The sequence below is a fragment of the Canis lupus genome, chromosome 17 (genome assembly GCF_048164855.1).
Source record: "Canis lupus baileyi chromosome 17, mCanLup2.hap1, whole genome shotgun sequence".
Taxonomy (NCBI): Eukaryota; Metazoa; Chordata; class Mammalia; order Carnivora; family Canidae; genus Canis; species Canis lupus.
Window position 1 is genome coordinate 16,677,462 of NC_132854.1, and position 22,107 is coordinate 16,699,568.

At 38.1% G+C, this 22,107-nt stretch overlaps 1 protein-coding gene and 1 long non-coding RNA gene across 3 annotated transcripts in view; one reads left to right on the forward strand and one right to left on the reverse strand.

Moving 5' to 3' along the window:
• Positions 1–22,107, reverse strand: part of GPC6 (glypican 6) — a 1,088,426-nt gene that overhangs the window by 488,857 nt on the left and 577,462 nt on the right. The gene's annotated exons all lie outside the window — the stretch shown is intronic.
• Positions 1–22,107, forward strand: part of LOC140608314 (uncharacterized) — a 30,516-nt gene that overhangs the window by 4,985 nt on the left and 3,424 nt on the right. Inside the window, exons 2-4 of the long non-coding RNA XR_012010333.1 lie at positions 10,908–11,321; positions 21,239–21,301; positions 21,396–21,727. This is a non-coding gene — a long non-coding RNA (uncharacterized lncRNA). The remainder of the gene's footprint in view (positions 1–10,907; positions 11,322–21,238; positions 21,302–21,395; positions 21,728–22,107) is intronic.

A 22,107-nucleotide genomic window follows, 5' to 3' on the forward strand; every position in this document is an offset into this window, starting at 1 on the left:
ACTTGATTAGAGTTGCTTATGACAAAAGGGAGGCTTTTTCCCAGGTGCTGATATCAAGTTTATAGTAATTTTTTCTGCAAAAACATGGCTTTCCTAAAAATTAATATATGTTATACTATATACGATAAATCACTAATCATTTGCTCCTTAGTTGTAAGCTTTGCACAAAAGGGTGCAAATGAGTACTTTTTAAAGACAAACTTACAAACATCACACCTATTCCTACAGTAATTCCTTTTTTAAAGATTTTTAAAATTTATTTATTCATAAGAAACACAGAGAGAAAGGTGGAGACATAGGCAGAGAGAGAAGCAAGCTCCCTGCAGGGAGCCTGATGTAGGACTTGATCCCAGAGCCCCAGGATCATGCCCTGAGTCCAAGGCAGATGCTCAACCATTGAGCCACCCAAGGTGCCCCTCTATCGTAATTCTTAATTCCACTTGCTCAAGCTGTTTGTTTGGCTCCCTGGGTCCCTTCCAGTGGTACTTCCATGCTGAAGCTTACTACTGGATAGGTTTCACTACTGGTCAACCCTTTCCTCTGGCACCTTGATACTGCAACTAGCTTTGGTATTAAATTAATTTTAATTAAATGCCTGAGGCTTGCTAGAAAGATGTTATTAATTTTGACATCCGCCTTCCTCACAAGAGCCATTCAGTGCTTCCATTGAGTCCCTCTCAGGGGAAGGAGCTGGTCCTCTGTTCCTTGTAGCTTGTCTATTTCTCCACAATTGTGTCTTTGGTGGGTTCCCCAAATGGCCTCATTACCAGCGGGAGGCAGATGATTAGCTTGAATATGTCTCCCATGCCATATGAATCATTTATTGGGCACCTGCCAGGGTGTCACATACTATGCTAACTGCTCTTTCTATATTATCTCATTCGTGCTACACATATTTACTGAAAGACCACACATGCACTGCTCTCGGAACAAAAACACACATTGGGCAAGACAGACACACACTCTTTGCTCAGCGCACCAGATAAACAGTCATGAAAAGAACCAGGTTGGTAGAATCTACTGATTGTAATTTTATACAACTGTGAATTATGTGAATTAGTCCCACGAAGTCCTTCATTTATAACTGAGACAATATAAGGTTCTTCCAAAAAAAAAAAAATGTGGTTGCTCTCATGATCAAATCAAGTCTCAACAGCTAAGTGAAAACTTCTGCTGAGATTCATTTAAGAAGAATCATCTAAAAGGAGGTTTAGTTAGGGAACAAAACAAAGCTCAGATTAGATGTGAAAGAGAAAAAACAGGAGATAACAAATGAGGATGTTTTTGCAGAATAATTGAGTCATAAAATGGAAACTGAAGGCCAGTATACAAAATATATCCAGGTACTTGAAAGGATCACAACAAATTTGAAATCTATACTTCATTCTGACATGTTCTTGAATACTCAACATGGGGACAAAACCCTTAAAACTAATAATTAAATCAACTTGTTGATTAACTCATTTATTCAGTCTCATTCTTTTGAAAATGTAATATAGACTAGTCTATAATTACATACTACAGACACAATGGGAACAACAGAGACCAAATCTCTGCCCTCTTGAACTTGGGCAAGAAGGGAGGGAAGTAATATATCAGGATAAGAACAAAATTAAATATGATGATTTTAGGTAATGACAAGTCCTAAGGAGAAAATAAAACTGTAGGATATGATGGGAGAAGATTACATCAGAGGGTGTCTCTGAGCAGAGAAAATCTAGAAGTGCCAGGCAGAGGGGATCTAAAGGAGGAGGTGGGTGAATCATTCCAGGTGGGAAGAGTAGCAAGTGCAAAGCTGTGTTGGGGACAAGTCTGTATGTCCAAGTGACCAGGAGGAGGCTAGCCAGACTGAAAATACAGAATCACTGGGGTGAGGTTAGAGAGTTAGATGGGTAGGTAGGGATTGGTGTGCCCTGGTAAGAAGTGTAGATTTCCTTCTATTCATGATGAGAAGCCACTGGATGGATGAACATGATCTGATACCAAATTTAAAATCTAGCTGCTGAATAATTCATTGTCAAGAGCAAGAAAGGACACAGTTAGGAGGCTGCACAGAGTCGAGGCAAGATATGACAATCAGATGTGGTCACATTGAGGATAGATACTGAAGGAGAACTATCAAGAATTACTGGTTGATTGATTGTGGATGGTGGTGCCTTACCTGAATTAGGGATGACTGGGATAGGAACTGGTTTGGAGAGAGAGGGAAATCTGAGATTTGACAACCTTGCTTGTACATGAGGATTCTCCTTTACATATACTTGTATTTGTTACATTAATGAAACATTGACAAAGAGTCTTCCATCTTAACTTCCAGATCATTTTACATCAGGATCTCTCGATCGTAGCATTTCTGACAGGTTGGACCAGATCTTTTTTTTTTTTTTTTTTTTTTTTTTTTTTTTTTGTAGCAGGGACCTATCCTGTGTACTGTATGATGTTTAGTAGCACTCCTGGCCTTTACCCATATGACATGCCTCCAAACATTGCCAAGTGTCTCCCCAGTGGGGGTGGGGAGCAAAATTGCCCCAGTTGGAAAGCACTGTTCTATTATGTAGGAAATGAGAGCAGAATATCAGAGTCAAGAGGCCACTTCTCTAGTCCAAGAAAAATCCTCTCTCTGAACATAATACTAATTTAGTCATACTTTCTTCAAGCCCTCCCTCCCCTTAAATATGCAAAATATGACAGTTTTAAACAGAAAAAAATATTATCACAGTGTTAATTTTAATTACCAATATTTTGGAAACTGGAAAAAGAAAGAAGTTGACAATGTTAAATTTTCTTATAGAAACTCCTGTGGCAAATAGCAGTGAATGGTTCAGTGATCATTTTCCAAAAGTGGGTGTCCTTTCTTGACAGGATGAGCACTAGGTGTTATACTATATGTTGACAAATCAAACTCCAATAAAAAAATATACACAAAAAAAGTGGATGTCACTCCCTCATTGATTTAAAAAAATATCAAATTAACACAAAATACTCCTCTATCCTCTAAAAAATGGCCAAAAAGAACAGTGCAAATGTTTAGTAAATGCTTGCATATTTTTTCTTTCTTTCTTTTTTTTTTTTGTTGCATATTTTTTCTAAATTGTGTTGTATTAGTGCCCCACATGTGCACCTTTATTGAATGCCTGCCAGCCTTCAGGGCTTTCAGAAGTGGATATTTTTAGCACATGGTGATGTTTCTAGATTTGCAGGGGAAATGACATACCAAAATTTGGTTGCATGATTTTTGTGTATTTAAAAAGTATAGGAATTATTTTTTATTTAACTACCTAAGTTTTTAAATTAGTATTTAAAATAACAAGACGATCTATGTAAACATGTATGCCATTTCTCATACATGGCTGTTTGTAGTAGCAGAATAACGGGTCCCATACTTCTGGAACTTATTAATAAATTATTTTACACAGCATAAGAGATTTTGTAGATGTGAATGAATCAAGGATTTTGAGATGGAGGGATTGTACTGGATTATCTAAATTGGCCCAATGTCATCAGAAGGATCCCTAAATGATGGAAGAGGGAGGCAGCAAGTTAGATTCAGAGATTTGAAGATGTATGGTGCTAGGTTTGAGGATGGGGAAGGCACCACCAACCAAGAGATGCTGGTGTCCTCTAGGCTGGACAAGGCAAGGTAAGAGATTGTCCTCTACAGCTTCCAGATGGAATTCAGCACTATCCACACCTCAGTTGTAACCCAGTGAGGGTAACTTGGGAATTTTGACCTCCAGAATTGTAAGACAGTAGATCTGTGCTGCTTTAAACTATAGCCTTTGCAGTAATTTGTTACAGCAGCAATGGGAAGCCAATACATTGCTTTATAAGAATATGTGGAACAAACTGTTCTTTACTAGTAAGTCTCTATTTTTACCCATAAAAATATCATTTGATTAACTGTTGTATCCGAGTTTGAAACCTAGTAAAAGCTCAGAAAAATCCATTTCAGTATTCTTACTTGTATTTTTCACTAGCAAGTTTTAACTTTCAAATGGCATTTTGTTCTGACATACCTTCCAAACATCTTCAGGAAACATCAAGGTACTATTGAAATTTCCTCAATGACTAATAATGTCTTTTGATATTTCAAAAAAGGCTTTTATGTAAATAATGTCAGAGATTTGAAAAAATAGCACTGAGCACTTGTATTTGATTCAAAGATCATAAATTTGAATACATGAATTCATATAAATTAGCAATCAGTCTGAAAATCTGCTTTATTTATTTCTTTTCTTGCTTCTTATCTGAAAAATAGGAACCACATTAATCAAAAAAATAAATGCAGTGTAAATGAAATGCAAAAATCATCTTCATTAATATACTTAGGATAAAATTTCAAGTATACAGGTAAAAAAAAAAATCTAACATTTGGCTCTCCACCACTGTATTTTTGTTTTTCTGCTTTTCCTCACTCAAAAAGGTTCCCATTTAGAAAGACAGAAGATATCTCGGTTCCTTGTACCAATAATAGTGGCTTACAATAATATGAGTTGAAGTAAAATCAGTGGTTTCCACTCAGGAGACATGTTATAAACTTGTAAATTATACTTGGAGTAATACGTGGAACTCACTGAAGATGTGTTGTAACACCTGCCTTCCAATCTGTCCTGATATATGAGAACCGTGGAAATGGTTGGTAGAATGTGTCTGAGATCAAAATTTACTCCATAGTGAAGTGTTATACTGAACTCCCAGGGCAATGTTTAGTCTGGTGCCACACAAAGACCAAGGGTACAGATCCAACGGGTTATTTTAAGGACAACTGATTAACATCCTCTATGAAGTCATTACAGTTTAATAACCTACATCTATGATTATATTGATCTGTGTTTATTACCTTAAAGAGCGAAGGGGAGCATGATTAACATGTTGGGCTCAAAGCTAGGGACTTTACAGACAACATGTTATTTAAACTTTATGACACTCCTTCCAAACAGTGACATAACCACCCCAGAGTTGAAATTTCTGGAGTTCTGGGTATTTGAGTGACTTGCCAAAGGTCAGACAACCAGTAAGTGACAAAGTCAGAATTAGGAAAGAATGCAGATTTAGAGACTGTGTGATGCGAGAGCCTGTCTTGTCTGTTATATCTGTCTTGAGTGTCCCACTCCATCCTGTCTTCACCCCGTCAGACATTGTGGATGGCTGCCAAAACCATTAGTGATGCCAAACAAAACCCAACCTCCAAGTAATGATAAAGAATTGCAATTGTCTTGCTTTGGCTTAGAAAGAAATGGATAGCAGAAATAAAAAATAAGAAATATCAACATAATTCATTAGAAGTCACTACAGTCACTCCATTAAAAAGTACCCATGAAAGTCTAACTTTAAGTATTTAGATTTTTTACACATATAGCAGTGTTAATAATTAAGATGAAATTAATATGTCTATCGTTAAGATGTTTTGACTACACAACTCCAGCAATTTTAAAATGTAGCTGAAAAATCTATGACATAACTCCCATGAAAAAGTGAGGATTGATAACTCTGGCCTTGAACTGAGCTGGCCATTATAACTTACTTCTGATCAATGAAATGTGGTAGAGGTGAGACTACATGCCTTCCGAGGCTAAGCTAGAAAATGTGATGGGGCACTTGGGTGGCTCATTTGGTTGGGTGTCTGACTCTTGATTTGGCTTAAGTCATGATCTTGGGCTTGAGGGATCGAGCTCCATGTGCCATGTCCAGCTCTGCACTCCTCCGGAAGTCTGCAAGGGATTCTCTCTTCCCTTCTGCCCCTCCCCCTGCCATTCTAGATCTCTCTCTCAAATAAATAAATAAATCTTAAAAAGAAAGAAAGAAAGAAGATGTAACAGAGACTCTATCTGTTTCTCTCTTGGAACCCTCACCATGTAACTGGCCCCATGTTGTAAGGAAATCCAGCCACATGCAGTTCTGAAGCTACCAGATGCAATCAAAGTCCCAGCCAGCTGCCAGCATTGACCACTAGATATGTGAGTGAATGAGCCATAGATGATTCTAGCAAAATCTCTTCCAGCTGTGCCTGCTGAATGGCATTGACTGAAGTACAAACATAGCTTTCCTGTGAGCCCTGCTCAAATACAGATTTAGGAGCAGAACAGATATGGTTGTTGGTTTAAGTTAGTAAGTGTATTAGCTTGCTAATTATTAAAACTAATTTCAACATGGGCTGCCATAACAAAATACCACATACTAGGTTGCTGAACAACAGCAATGTATTTTCTTCCAGTTCTGGAGGCTAGAAGGCTAAGATCAAGGTGTCAGCAGAGTTGGGTCATTCTGAGGCCTCTCTCCTTGGCTTATTGATAGCTGTCTTCTTCTTGTGTGTTCACATTGGTCTTCTCTCTCTCTCTCTCTCTCTCTCTCTCACACACAGAGAATTCTAATCTCCTTTTCTTAAAAGGAGAGATTTTAACTTATTTACCTCTTTAGAGTCCACATCTCCAAATGCAGTCTCCCTTTGAGGTACAGGGGGTAAGGATTTCAATGTATGAATTTTGGGGGGAAAGGACATAATTCAACCCATAACAGTAAGTTTAGAGGCTGTTATTCAGGAATATATATCTAGAATAACAATTATACTACTTTATAATAAAAACTAGCCAAATTTGTATCCTCTGGCTTATTTACCTAAGAAATATATTAATGTCATTAATTAATTAATATATCAATCACCTAAAGTGATTGCTCTTGGAAAAACAGTTGTGGTCCTTAGCCATTGTAGCTGGGGTAGATGTCCTGGTAAAAATAGCCATACCATGGAGGAGAAGGATGAGAGCCTTCTGTTACTGAGATATGTCCATGAACCAAGTTTTTCCCTAAGTTCGTAGTACACAAAGTCTCATTTCATCTTTACAACAACCTAAAAAGAAACTCTTCCCATCCTGGGGTTAGAGTGGAGACAACAGAGGCTATGTGAGGAAAGAAGGAAGCGGAAATGAGGGTAGTGGTGGCTGAGCACCTGAGGAGGTTAGGAGGCTCCCCAAGGGAGGCAAGTATGGATTGAAATCCCATAGTCTCCAAATCCCTAGTCTCCAAACACTAGCTTTTTGATCCTGAGAAATATCACATCCATGACTGGCCCAAAGTCACCTAGGTAAGGCTAAGTGGAGATGAAATGCACCTTGGAGTTCCTTTCTCTGTCATTACTCTCTCGTAAGAATAGTCTTTCAAAACAAGCCATAGAGGATTCTAAACAAACTCTGTTTATTCATGTATCTGCTGTATTCCTCTACTGTGCCGAAAACCTGCAAAACCCTATCACTGACTGGAATAAAACAACAACCTGATTAGACTGAGTGTAACACTGGGCATGAGGGATGCCCCTCAGGTAAGATATGTGCTGGGGGATTACTGAGTCATCCTCAAAACCTGGCCTCTGCATGCAATATTTAGATGCTGGGGCTTTCTATGAATGTATGTCAAGGGAACGAGAAATCGCTGGGCTGCGAGAGGCCCAGGTGTGAATTCTGAGGTGGCTGCCATGCAATTTTAAGCAAACTCTTTAAGAAGCATTTGTATTTTGGAAATCACAGTTGACAGGGGTGAGAAGGAAAGAAACCACCGGATGTTTGTTCTACATCACATGATTGGCTCCTTCTACTGTTCTGTTAGCAGTGAATTTTGTTTTTCATACCTCTCCTTCCTAACAGTGACAGCTCCTGGGGTGGCAGATGGGCCCTGTCAGACAGGAGCTGCCACTGCTGAGAAGTGGACAGGCCAACAGGGTTGTGGACGTGGGCTGCGACTCTGCGTACCACCTCAGCTTGAGGAAAAGCATTTTCTGGAAGGCTGTCTCTGCTCTGTGCTGATTTGACCCTGTCTCTCTTTCAGAGTTATATTGGAGAGAAAGTCAGTCAGCTTGCCAAGTGTGGTAATGTGTAAAACCTTTCCTCCCTCAGGCTGTATAAGAAAGGTGCTGGAAGCTGACAATTTTGTGGTATTAATGGGCTAATCACTTTCAATGTATTTTGCTGCATTACTCAGTTACATGGGTTCATTAAAAAAAATGTTGAATTTCCTCAGGTTTTGTACCCTGACTAAAAATTAAGTCTTTAAATGTTGCATGAAGACTACTTCACTCAGTTGAGCTCCTCAGGAAGAATAAACGCATTTTCTAATTTCCCCTCCTCCTACCTGCAACCACCAGTATCTGTGGGCTGTGAATGAGAGAACAGAAAGAAATATTTGCATTTCGTGTTTCTCTTGTTGGCCAGGGCAGATACCACATAGAAATACTCAGAAGAGGGTCCAATCAGGTTAAAATCCTAGATCAGCATGTTTGCTCTATCTTGACTTCTGTTTGGTTTGGTGGGTCTGCTGGCCTCTCAAACAACATTGAGAGTCTGTAAAATCTCCTTCATCAATGTAGTGGTGAGATAAATATGTCCAATATCTGATATGTGCCTGAGGATTCATTTAATGACATGGCAGAGAGAGAGAAACATTAACATAGATCCTAATAACCTAAGCATTCTTTCTCAATCCCACAAATATCCAGTCACAGTTAAGAAGTCATTGATGAAAAAATTACCCATCACCATGAATTTCTGTAGAAAGATGCACTTGGAAGTCAATGCTCTAAGCCAAATTATTCTTTATTGTTTTATCTGTTGTTTTCTAATTTTTTATTTATTACATTTATTAATGTAATTATTGTTTACTTCATAAAAGGGCACAAGGAGATGTAGCATGCAGGCAGAAATCTGAAAATTTGTAATATAGGGTATTGGGAATTAGGTTTTAAAATTAAATATTTAAATGTGCAGAAAACCCAGGTAACACTACTGAAATGCAAAGGGTAAGATGAGTTCAGCAGAGAACAAAAGCTGCTAAACCAAGCCAACGTCTGCGAGTATGATAAATGGGTGGCGGGATCCCTGGGTGGTGCAGCGAGCGGTTTAGCGCCTGCCTTTGGCCCCGGGCGCGATCCTGGAGACCCAGGATTGAGTCCCACATCGGGCTCCCGGTGCATGGAGCCTGCTTCTCCCTCTGCCTATGTCTCTGCCTCTCTCTCTCTCTCTCTCTCTCTCTCTCTCTGTGACTATCAAAATAAAAAAAAAATTAAAAATGGGTGGCATAGGGAAAAAGCACTGGGGTTTAATCCAAAAACATTGTTCCCCAAACTTTAACTATTTCTGAAGCCTCCCTCAAATTTGGACATGCCCTTCACTTGCTTTTACTCTTTGGAAAATCCATGGAAGCTTTGCTTGAGCATTCTCTGGAGTAACACTAGGGACTTCTCTCTGATTTCCATGTCTCTGATGTAAGGGGAGAAGGCATACAACTCTGCCATCTCATCTGAGCAACTCCTGTCTCCCACATATGATTCTTCAGATTTAGAGCTTGGTCAGACAAGGCTTGAATCCATTTCAGCTCATTCTGAGGGCAAGTGTGAAGACTGAAAGGAGAGCTGATTATGTAAGCCTCAAGGGTGTCGTTCCTCCACAGATTGAGAATGTACCAGGTAAAAGCTATAGTGCTGGGTGCTGGGAATAAAGGAATAGATAAGACAAACTAGCAGTCATCTGGAGTAGCCCACAGTAGAGCAGAAGGGGTAAAAGGTCACCACATTGCATGATATAACCCATCAGTGCTACAACAGATGAGGTGTTGATTCACCCTGTTGGGTGCATGATGGAGATGGCTTCAGAGAAGAGGTTACACAGATGGAATAGCTACCTTTACTGAGATCTTACTACAGTCCAGACATGATCCTGAATGCTTTAGAATCACTATCTTATTTAATATTTCCACCGAATTCTGAAGAAGGTTTAATATTAACCCCATTTTAGGGATAAGGAAATTAAGGCTTGAGCATGTTATGTAACTTTCCCAGTACCCCACAGCTGATGAATGGTTAAGCTAAATCTTCAATCCCAGGCTACAGACTGCTGCACTCAGAGGACGTCATATGCTGCCTCACTGTTCAAAAGACCTCAAAAGAACAAACAGGATTTATCAAGCAGAAAATAAAATGGGCAACGTTTTCCACGATGAGTTTTCTGTAACAGAAATGTAACCCATAATGCTGTAGCTCAAAGGCATTTTACCATAACATAAACACTCTTGTTTTATGAATTGGGGATGTTCTGGAAAGTTCTATTAAATGAAATTTCTGGAAATAGCATCGCTTTTTAAAAAATCAGCTTTACTGAGGTACATATTTCACTTATCTCTTCCCTCAAACATTAGCCCTGGGTAAGCACTGCTCTGCTTTCTGCAAGTTTAGGTAAGCTCCGTTTTCTTTTAGACTTTTGGTAAAGGGAGAACCATACAGTAGGCACTCTTTTGTGTCTGGACTCTTTGGCTCAGCATAGTATCTTTGAGATTCATCCACATCAAACCACATTCTCAGTATTTTGTCCCTATTCCTGATGAGTACTATTCCTTTGCATGGCAATACCACAATTGTGTTTACCCATTCTCCTACTGATGCACAGTTGGGTTATTTCCACGTTTTAACTGAAAATAGCAAGTTTTAAGATAGCATATAGGAGTTTACTCTTCAGAAAAATGTTGCAGTGAATTATTGCATCACCAATATACTTTTTAAAGTTTGCAAAGCCCACCGCTTTTTGGTCTTGAACACATTGGGCCTTTGATTCCAGCCCCAAGAACTCTCAGCCTCTGCTCATCAAGTGCCCTCCAACTTTGACTCACATCCTCTATTTCTTCTTGGAGCTTGTCCAGTTTTGAGCTATGATTTTTGGCTTAATTTAAGTTGTTTAAGCTCATAGGATCCCCTCAATCTAAATTGACCGATAATAATATCCCAATCCAGTCACCATGAGTTGAAGGTTTGAGGGTAGCAATGAGCACTGCACGGGCCAATTCTCTCAAATTATCTCTCAGCTCTTCCTTTACCACCGATTTCTGAAATTAATAGAATTCCTCCTTTGAATTACTCTTCTCTCCCACAGGCAATCAAAACACGTTGGATTAGCAGAGAAGAAAATTGCAATGCATGAGAAATGAAGAAATATCTTTATGATCGTGTTCTTTGATGGAAGAAGACAAAAACATGGAAATCAATGTGGGTCAGCAAAGCTGGCTGCATAATCAGGATGCTGCAGGGTGGCAGTTTCTGTGCTATATCCTCCGGTCAAAGGCTCCCTCTCACAGACGAAAGGTTGCAACCTCTGGCTTTAAGCTAAATCCTTCCATCAGATCCACAATGAAGATATCTGGAAAGCTGCTTAAATGAAGTGCTGTCTGTCCGGAAAGCAGAAGTTATAATCCTTGGAATCCTTTGGTGTTTCGTGTTCTCCATCATTATTGGCATGTTGGGCCCGACTGCATGGAAATGAGTTGAACCTCAGCAAAAGGATCTTGAAGTAGGTCAGACATTTATCATTGCAAGAGATAGAAAATGCACTTTTTATTTGGCCATTTTTTTCCCAGACAGTAAGTTCCATTGAACTTGAAGTGACCCATGATTATAATAGGCATTTTATCTTCCACCTGGGGAGGAGGAGGATTTGGGGACAGCACATTTACTGCCTTTTCAAAGGGCCTTGAAGGGACTTTTACAAACCATATCTTCTAAAACATCTCCCCAGCTGATTTTATTTTTGCCAGGTGCCATCCGACACAATCTGATTGCGGTACGGTACCCATTCATTAACACACTTAACGCCCTCAGTCCTTCGGTAGGTTTAAGGTAAAAAAAATATATTTCCAAGTATATTTTGCAACATATATATATATGTATATATATATATATTTTACCATCCTTACATAGAATTTGAGTAACTTAAGTCACAAGTCCTTATACTGCAGGAATCATCTCTGCCCATCGGTTGCCATCACTCAGCATAGGATTTAGCCCCTAGGCACCAACAAATGTGGTACTGTGGTTAGAGTCCTGCGTGCGGGCCAGACCTCAGAGGTCAATCTAGCTCTACCTCTCATTAGCTTTGCAACCTTGGGCAAGTAGCTTAGCCTCACTGTGCCTCGGGTTTAGCAACTATCAAACAAGAATGATATATAATAATAGTAACTATCTTATAAGGTCATTGTGAAGATAAAAGAGAGATAGCAAATGCCTGGCATGGAAGAAGTACTCAATAAATATTTGATGTTATTACTACCCTGCTAGATCCTTTAGAGTCTAAAATGGTAAGTGTAAGGCTAAACATCCTTCCATGAGACACATTCAACATAGTTGAGGGGCACGGTGCTAAGGCCTACCTAGAAATAAAGCAAGGAAGGTACGAGGCAATACTGTATACTATCAGCGTTCTCTACTGAAAGAAGGTAGGTTTCAATGATGGGTTACATACAGGCAGCATCAGGTGCAGTGTTCATTGCACAGAATAGTCAGTTAGTGAAGTAGCAGTAAAAGCATAGGGTCCACCTGAGAGAATTGGTGAGAGAAGTGGGGGGAGCTGGAGCAGAGCATTCACGGATGGGGAAGCACTAGAAAAGCAGTTCTCATAGTATGTAATCACATTCCATAAAGTACTCTGCATATAGCCATTTTTCTTTATAATTTTTCTTGATAATGCCTAAGTATTTGCTACTGAGCTAATTTGAAACTAGATAGGATGGTAGTACATCCAAAGTACAGAAGGGGAAAAAAAACCTGGGAGAATTTTTGCTCATAAAATTAACTGAGCCCATCATCAAGGAGCAATGTATTTTAAGAATGCTCCCGGAAAAGGCAAGATGGAAAAGCATTTTAGAAGCAGGACAGTCATATTTTAAGTGTTTTGACTAGAATTGACATCATCTTTTATTTTTCTAGCGCAGAGGTTATTTCCCAAAACATTCCTGAGCAAATCCAGGATACCGCTTCTACCTCTTGAAACACAAATGTGTATCATGTAACGTAGTTCCCCACTTAATAAAGGACCTTGGAAATCTAAGAATGACAGTGGAGTCTAGACCCATGTGTCCTATAAACTGTATCCCAGCATCAGAATGCCATACTGAATCATAAATACCAGGGAAAGTGCTATTTACATCAGTGTAAACTACAAAAGAGAAGTTTATCATGTCACAGTGGATCAGTTTATATTTATGACTGTCCAGTGAAGAGCACTACTTCAGCTCTACAAACCAGAGGACTTTTATATACCATAAACACAGTCTAACCAATTTGCTTTTTCCATTAGCAAGTAACGTGAGATAAATTTGCTTTGGAAATATCAAAAGTCTGAAAAATATAAGGCTTTGGTTGATTATATGTAGCAAAGGAACAGTGTTTCTTTGGTTTTAACAAATTACTATTGATTATTACTATTGATGAAATGATGATCATTTCATTTTCTACATCTGAAAATCTGCAACAGAGATTGTCAAACTTGAACAGATAGGAAATATATTCAGCTTTGTGGGTTGCGTGGTCTCTATTGCAACTACCCAACTCTGGTTATAGTGAAAAAGCAGCCATACAGAATCAAAAAGACAAGAAATAACAAGTGTTGGCAGGGATAGAGAAAAACACAAATGCTTGTGCACAATTGGTGGGAATGTAAATTGGTGCAGCCACTATGGAAAACAGTATGGAGGTTCTGGAGAAAATTAAACATAGAAATACCATATGACACAGTAATTCTACTACTGGGTATTTACCCAAAGAAAATGAAAACACTAGTTTGAAAAGTTATATGCACCCTTATGTTTACTGCAGCATTATTTACAATAGTCAAGATATGGGAACAACCTGCTGCCCATCAATAGATGAATGAATAAGGAAGATGTGGTATATATACACAACGGACTATTACTCAGCCATAAAAAGGGATGAGTTCTTGCCATTTCCAACAACTTGGGTGGAGCTGGAGGGTATTATGCTAAGTGAAATCAGTCAGACAAAGACAAATAGCATATCATTTCATTTATATGTGGAATGTAAAAAAAAAAACAAGACATATTAACGGAAAGGAAAAACAGACCCATAATTGTGGAGACCCAACAGAAGACTGCCAGAAGGGAAGGGGTTGGGGAGATGGGCAAAATGGGTGATAGGGAGTGGGAGGTACAGGCTTCCAATTATGAACCAAGTAAATCATGATGATGAAAGGTGCAGCACAGGGAATATAGTCAATGGTATTGTAACAGTGTTGTAAGATGACAGATGACAGCTACCCTTGTGGTGAGTAGAGCATAACATACACAGACTTGTCAAATCATGACGTTGTACACCTGAAACTAATATAAACTTGTGTTGACTATACTTCAGTTAAAAAAAAAAAAAAAGAAAAGAAATAAGGGAAAGAAAACACAGCCACAAAAAAAAAGAAAAAAAAAAAAAAGAAAACACAGCCACAGGTAGTACATAAATGAATGAATGTGACTGTATTTAATTAAAATGTTATTAACAAAACCAGGTTGCAGACCAGTTTTGGTCCTCAGGCCACAGTTTGTCAACTCTTTGTCTACAATGAATTCATTTTACCATTTGGTTGTCCTTAGTCTATATTGCAGCTTTTGGTCTTTGTTTTTACGGCATATACCACATCACCTTGACAAAAAGAAGAGTTAAAATTATAAGGAAACTGTTCTTACCTTTACACCTTCTTAGCTATGGGTCAAGCAACATGCAGAATTCATTCTTGCACCAGAAACAGTGTTAAGAGTGAGAGTGCAAAGTCAAAAGAGCCACAATCCCTTTCTCTTCTGTATCTTAAAATACGTTATTGAATGAATGTATCTAACCAGAGAGAGAGAGAGAGAGAGATTTAAAAATGGCAAATTTTGGAAGGCCATAAACTTCATAAGGAGAGAGAGCAGGGAAACAAACAAATAGAATATGCTACACTGGAAACAGAAGAGAATAATAAATGCCAATGGGGGTAATACTCTGGAAAGTTCACAATTGGATTTGCCTCTTTATATACTGTGGCAAGTAAGCTCACGTGCCCAATATATTTTGGCTTATACTATTTTCTTTATAGCCACTTTCTCGTGTGTGTGTTGGGGGCAGTGTATATATGGTTCCCAGGGATGCAGACTAGGGCAGGATTTTATCTTCAGAGTTGATATTCTGAATCGGATCAAACCCTTTCTGGGGCATATGCACCACAAACCCTTTCCTCCCCAATCTATCCAATCTGCTTTGGGATCCATCCTCCTCCCTGATTCAAATGCAATACCTCAAAGGACTTCCATTCTGGTAAGTCCCCTGCACACACCCCCTAAATAGTAATTCATGGAGTAATAATAAATCAGTGGCAATGTGTCTGCTGCAGAGAGGAAAGCCCATTCTTTGGCTTGCTTATTTTCCCCAGAAGTCAGCTAAACTTTCATGTGAGTGGCGAAAACTCTATGAAGCTGCCCTCCTAAAGACTTTAGAAACGCCATTTAACTGGTACTGTAGGGAGAAAACTTAAGAAGAATTCCACACTGATAGAATTACATTTGTTCTTCATTCAATCTTGGTGAACTTCCTAGGCACTAGAGCATATTGCTTTTACTGTGCTGTCATTTCTGAAAACCAAATTGCACAAAAACTTTTATAATCACTCAAGAGAAGTCCTGAAGGGGTTTAGTGTCATTTCATGAATAACAACACTGATACAGTCTCTCACTGCTGTAGGAATTACCTGAGTACACAGTGAGAAGCAGTCAGGACACTGGTGACTGCTTCTCACTGTGTACTCAGGTAATTCCTACAGCAGTGAGAGCAGGTTCCCCCACCTGACCAACAGGGCAGAGGAGGGCACACAGCAGCAGGCAGGACCTCCTAGGATTTCACACCACCACCTCATGCAACCCCTTCCTTTTACAAAAGAATGAAAGAAGGCCCAGAGGATAGAGTAACTCTCCCAGTCAAGAAGTCAGAGGGTGAGATCACAGAGTTGGGAAGGGACTAATTCTAGACCAGAGCTCTTTTTACTATTTCCCAGTGGTGCTCATATACCAATTTAAAATAAAGGAGCCAAATGAGATAATGAAATTCATCAACTGACAGCTCAAAGTAAACTGGCTGCATTAAAAGTAAAGCCTTTCAAGGGGCGAATAACACAGGTGCCAGGAGGAGGCTTAAAATAAAAGCTTGAAATGCCTTGACAGGAGAAAATTAAGCTCTTGGCTTCCTGTTATTCGCCCACTATCATCCATTTTTGGTGGCTGTCTTCTTGTGGATAAAATCAGAGTTTGTGGATGCTTTCTGTGATTAATAGACACAGACTTTTTTTTTAATACACAATTCTATGTACTTGAAGGTCTTGCTAAACCTATACTACCAAAATTTATAAATATTTTTGCCTACACTTTGAGTTCAATTACTGTATAGAGTTAGGTGCATCATCTCTGAAATGAATGTCTTATCCATTTATGTTCCCAAGACCTGGAGTACTATCTGGTATACAACAGGCCTCAGGAAATCTTCATGGAATTCATGCAAAAGGATTCTTTCACTATCATGAAATAGAAATAGACCTCACCAAGTTGTAATAATAATAATAATAATAATAATAATAATAATAATAATTAGCATTTTGAATGTCTTTACGGCCAGGCACTGCTCTAAGGAATTTAGAGACCTCTTTAATTTCTCAAAACAGACTTCCACCTACTATTAGTATCCACTTTACAGAAAAAAGAAACTGAGGCATAGTGGTATGAAAGTAACCGCAACATTGTTCCTAAACTAGAGGCTAAAGGTTCGAAGGTCAGCATTCAACCCCAAAAAGTCTGGCCCCTGAGTCTACCTTGTTAGTTAGAAAATCGATATAGTAAGTTATTGAGTTTTTATTTTACTATAATGAATGAAACTAAGACAAAATAAGATTCAAATTATTGTTATACAATAGTTATTTTGTGAAATAGCATGAGCTATGATAGATGTTGGCCAGTTATAAAGATAGTTAAGGATCAAGAGTCTTCATTAGTCTAACTTAACTGTTCTCCATGTAATAAAACTACAAATAAATTTAGAATGTCCATTCTACTCCCCGTCCTTAAAAGTACTTGAGAAAACTGTAAAATAAACATAGAATATCATATAAAACAAGTGTATAAGTACATTATTCCCTTCAAGAATGATACCAAGACATTCTGTACAGGAATTCTGAAGTTCCTCATTCTGACACATCATCACCAAGGTATATTGGTATAAAAGATCACTAAAAAAATTTAAGACCATGTGCTAACTCAATTTATATCCAGAAAAAACTACTCTACTTCAAAGAAGAGATTAAAATGAACTTTCCCCTTCTTTCTTTAAGAGGGTAGAGTGTCCAACAACTTAAAGCAACTCTTTTTTTTTAAAGATTTTATTTATTTATTCATGAGAGACACACAGAGTGAGAGACATAGGTAGAAGGAGAAGCAGGCTCCCTACAGGGAGCCCAATGTGGGACTCGATCTCAGGATCCCTGATCACAACCTGAGCCAAAGGCAGATGCCCAACCTCCTGAGCCACCCAGGTGTCCCTAAACCAACTCTTCTTCTATATATATATATATATATTTAAGTAAGTAAGTAACTCAAGGACCAATTTTCCCTCTTCATCTCTTCTAGCTCTCAGAATAGTGAAAACATAGATGGTGTTTAGTTAACATCAGTTTATTAAAATACTCAACAAGATAACCTATATGCTTTAACACAATTTCATCTTCAGAAACCAAAGTAACAATTAACAATAGTCTTAAAGCAATTTGTGATGACCTTTGATATTTTAAAGAGATTTCCATTTAAACCTTCTCTTTTCTTGCCTTGCTTTGCATATCTTTCAAGGACCCTACAAATGGTCTGAATCTTTCAATTTTTATTTTTATTCAGACATATATATATCCACTCTGGGCCTGGCTCTTAATGTGGCCTTCCAGATACACGGCCCCTCTTCTGTGGATCTGTGAGAGACACATGTAATCAAATGATAACCCACGTACATTGCAAAACTACAATGAGACAGAGTTGAGACAAAGAGGTGAACCTTGCTCTAAAAACCTCTGAAGGAAGGATTTCATCTAGGCTAATCCATAATGATTTCCCGGAGGAGGCAGTGCTGTGCCAGTATCTAAAGAATGAGAAAAAACTGGTGAGGGGAAGAGAAGAATGAAGAGCAAAGGACACAGCTGAGCACAAGTAGATGGATCAGTAAAACTGTATGTTGCAATCCATGATTCTCAATCAAGTTCATATGAGGCAAAACCCACATAAAATTGTAATATGGTTGTTACGGGTTGAATTCTGTATTCCCCAAAAAAGATAATGGAAACCCTAACCCTTAGTACCTCAGAATGTGACCTTATCCGGAAATACCTCAGAGTCATCAAGTTAATCGGTTTGGGGATCAGACTTTGAACAAGATTGCCAAGGACAAAATACCAGACTGCCTATGTTCTAGCTAAGTAACTGTTTTCTGCTTCCCTCACATAGAGGAAATAATAGCATATACCTCACGGAGTTGTTAAGATTAATTGTGACATACTTAAAATTTTCTCTCTACTTTTTCCTTTTAGCAAATGACAGGTCTCATTTTTCAATCTTAAACTTATAACAATGATAATAATATCATTATTATTATTAATATGATTACATAATAATCATCTTTTCCTTGACCCTACTGCCAAATCAGCTTCAATTTCTTCCCTTCCTTTTCATAACAAAATGCCTTAAAATAATCATTTATTCTTACAGCCTATGATGTTTCTCCTCCCTGTTCTTTCTTGAAACCACAAAGATTTCAGCCTCATCACCCCAACAAAATTGTTAGTCAAGGGTACTGATAAACTCCAGATTAATTCACTAGTCCGTTCTCATCCTCATTTTCCATTGGCCCATCTGAAAAATTTAACATGGTTTTCATATGCTCCTACTTGCTACAGATTTTTTCACTCGGCTCCTAGAACATCGTACTCTCAGGATTTTCCTTCTATCTTATTGGTTGTTCTTCCTGGTTGTGTTTGCTGATTTATCCACTTCTGTCAGATTTCTTAAAATAGAGTCCTTGGATCTCCACTCTTCTCTATATACACTCACTCCCTTGAGATGCCATCTCATTTTACAGCTTTAAATATCACTCATATCCTGATGCCTCCTCCCACTTCTATAAATCCAGATGAAACCTCTCTCCAGTACTCTAGACTCATATATTCAACAGCCTACTCAACATCTCCACTTGGATGCATACAAGATTTCTAAAACTTCCTGTTTCCAAACTGATCTCTTCATATTCTTACCCCAGAAGGCACCACTTTGGGTCTTTACCATCTCACTCAATGGCAACAATGTATTTCCTACTGTTCAGGGCAAAAATCTTGGCGTCATCATAGATTCTTTACTCTTTCTCCCCCCATTTCACATCCTGTTGGTTTCTACCTTCAGGATGTACTCCAAATTCATCTACTTCTCACTCCTTCTACTGTTAGTTATAGTCAGCAGCATCTCTTACTTAGGTGACTGCAACAGTCCAACTGGTATACTTCCTTCTCTTCTGTCCTCCAAGTCTGTTCTCCACTTCATATCAAGAGTTGCTCTAGGTGTGCCTGGGTGGCTCAGGGGTTGATCATCTGCTTTTGGCTCAGGTCATGATCCCAGGGTCCTGGTCAGTGGGCAGTCTGCTTCTCCCTCTATGTCTCTGCCCTTCCCCCGTTCATGCTCTCTCTCTCAAATACATAAATAAAATATTTTAAAAGAAGAGTTGCTATAAACCAGTTTGCATTATTCCTTTGCTCAAAACTCTTTAATCAAACAGGAAGAACAGAAAATGTATTTTATGTAGAAGTAAAAAGAAAAATGGCAATATGGAAAAGACAGGATTTAAAAGCATTGGGATATTAGAACAGAAATCTAAATGAACAAATAAATATAAGAATGTTTTCTTTTATTGGAAGCACACTTTAAATTTTGTGTTTTTTTTTTTCTTCAAATAAGTAAGGTTCTGATGAAGCATTATGTTATGGAATCCAAAACAGCAAGTTAAAATTTCATGTGTAAAAGACCCCACAAATAAAGCATACACCATCAGCCATTGCTCATTCATGTAAGATCTATTAATAATGTAACCACAGCATACTGACCTGGTATAACGACAGGTAGTAATTGAAATTAATTTGATCATGGTGAAAAAAGATTAGGTTTTACAAATAAATATGTGTGACTAAAACAGGATCTTAGCACTTTTAACCCACCAAATAATAGGTGGTGGATAATTCATATCCTTACATTATAATTAATATTATTTAAAATAAGGGGTTATTAATAGTAGCTGTACATTTTTTTTCTGTAAAAGGGTGGAGTTTAAATGATAATGTTGTTTAACTGAATGTGTGAGCAGCAATATACTCACTCAAAGTAAAAAACAAAAAAACTAATGATTTGGCTCAATTCCTTCCTCTTCTGCATTATCTATAGCCCACAAATATCACTATTCTTTCTGAACCTATATATTTACAGACCGTGCTACCACACTTGGACAATTATATTTCTTTGTCAGCCTTTATTTTTGCTCTGTATATGCATATTTCCTCTGCTTGAGTAAATTATGAGTAAGTAACTCAAGGACCAATTTTCCTTCTTCATCTCTTCTAGCTCTCAGAATAGTGAAAACATAGATGGTGTTTAGTTAATATCAGTTTATTAAAATACTCAACAAGATAACCTATATGCTTTAACACAATTTCATCTTCAGAAACCAAAGTAACAATTAACAATAGTCTTAAAGCAATTTGTGATGACCTTTGATATTTTAAAGAGATTTCCATTTAAACCTTCTCTTTTCTTGCCTTGCTTTGCATATCTTTCTAGGACCCTACAAATGGTCTGAATCTTTCTTTTTTTTTTTTTTTTATTCAGACATACAGAAAATTTCTAATTCCCCAGGATAAAGTACTGTAATGATATCACTTGCACATGCTGGCAAGACCACCATTTTATTACCCTCTAAAATAGCTAAGGCCTGATCAAATTATTCTGGATAGCATCTGCACAAACCTTCAGCCAGGTATAGAATTCACAATGGGCTGACATAGCTGACTATTTCCAAATCTTTCGCAACATCTCTGATATTTTTATGGTTTGTCATCTCCCACAGAGTGCTGCTTTCAGTCATGTAGCTTTCTTTCTACGTGAAAACTGGATTTTATTCTCTCCTGCTGTTTATGAGTAAACTCCCTAGCGTGTCTGCAGTTTATTGTGATCTATTTTCCTCTTTCCAATAAGAAGAAATTTTACAGCCCCTCTTATAGCGACCAATGTAAAAAAAGCCTTCAGACAAGCCAAGTGCATTGCATACAGTTGGTACTAAATACATGTTATGTGACTGTAACTTGTTTATTGTCCTACCATTTTAATATAGGAAATGTTGACCATGAAATTTCAACTAGGAAGAGGTAGCAAGAAATGGCAATGACGAAAGACGGTTAGTGTTATTTTTCTTCAACTTCTACTTTTATTTAAGTCCACAAAAATTTTTGCTTTGCTTAACTAAATTTTTTTCTCTAAAATTGTGCCAGAAGGAACCAAGGATGGAGGTTGGCTGAAGATGTATTAAGATGACTCATGACCATGGTCAAGACTCACAACCCAGATGTGGCTTTCTTCTCCAAGCTATTGGTACCTTGCAACTTATCCCACAGCCACCTCAAATATGTTGCACCATTTCCCACCTTCGTTCTTTCCAGTCCCATCTGCTTGGAATAACCTTCCACACAGCATTGACCTCGAAAACTCATCTTCATCCTTACAAAATTTGTCCTGCATCAGTGTATATCTAGCTTCTTTCCAAGCCAACTGTCCCCTTCACCATGGATGCAGAATTTATCACTTGCTCCTCAGTGTAAACTATGTAAATATCTTTGTTACTCATGTTTAACTCATTTCCCTGTAGCCTCTTTATTTGTGTATAGCCCTATTTCTCTTATGTAATTTTTGTACCAGGGTCCATGCTCTCAGATCATTTGATCCACTCTGCCTATCACAGACCCTGAGTCAATTTAAATGTTCAATTACCAATGACTGAATGTTAATGGTCCAGAGGACTTAAAAACAATTTTGAACATGATGCTTTATCCTCAGCACAAACTGAGAGTCAGAGAATTTTGCTTATACCCTCTCACCAATTGATATTCATCTGAGAAAGAAATCTGATTTAGATTCATATAGGTGGAAGGTAAGTTAACTAATTTTTTAAAGATGGACTGTCTTAATAAAAGAAGGTTTAACATT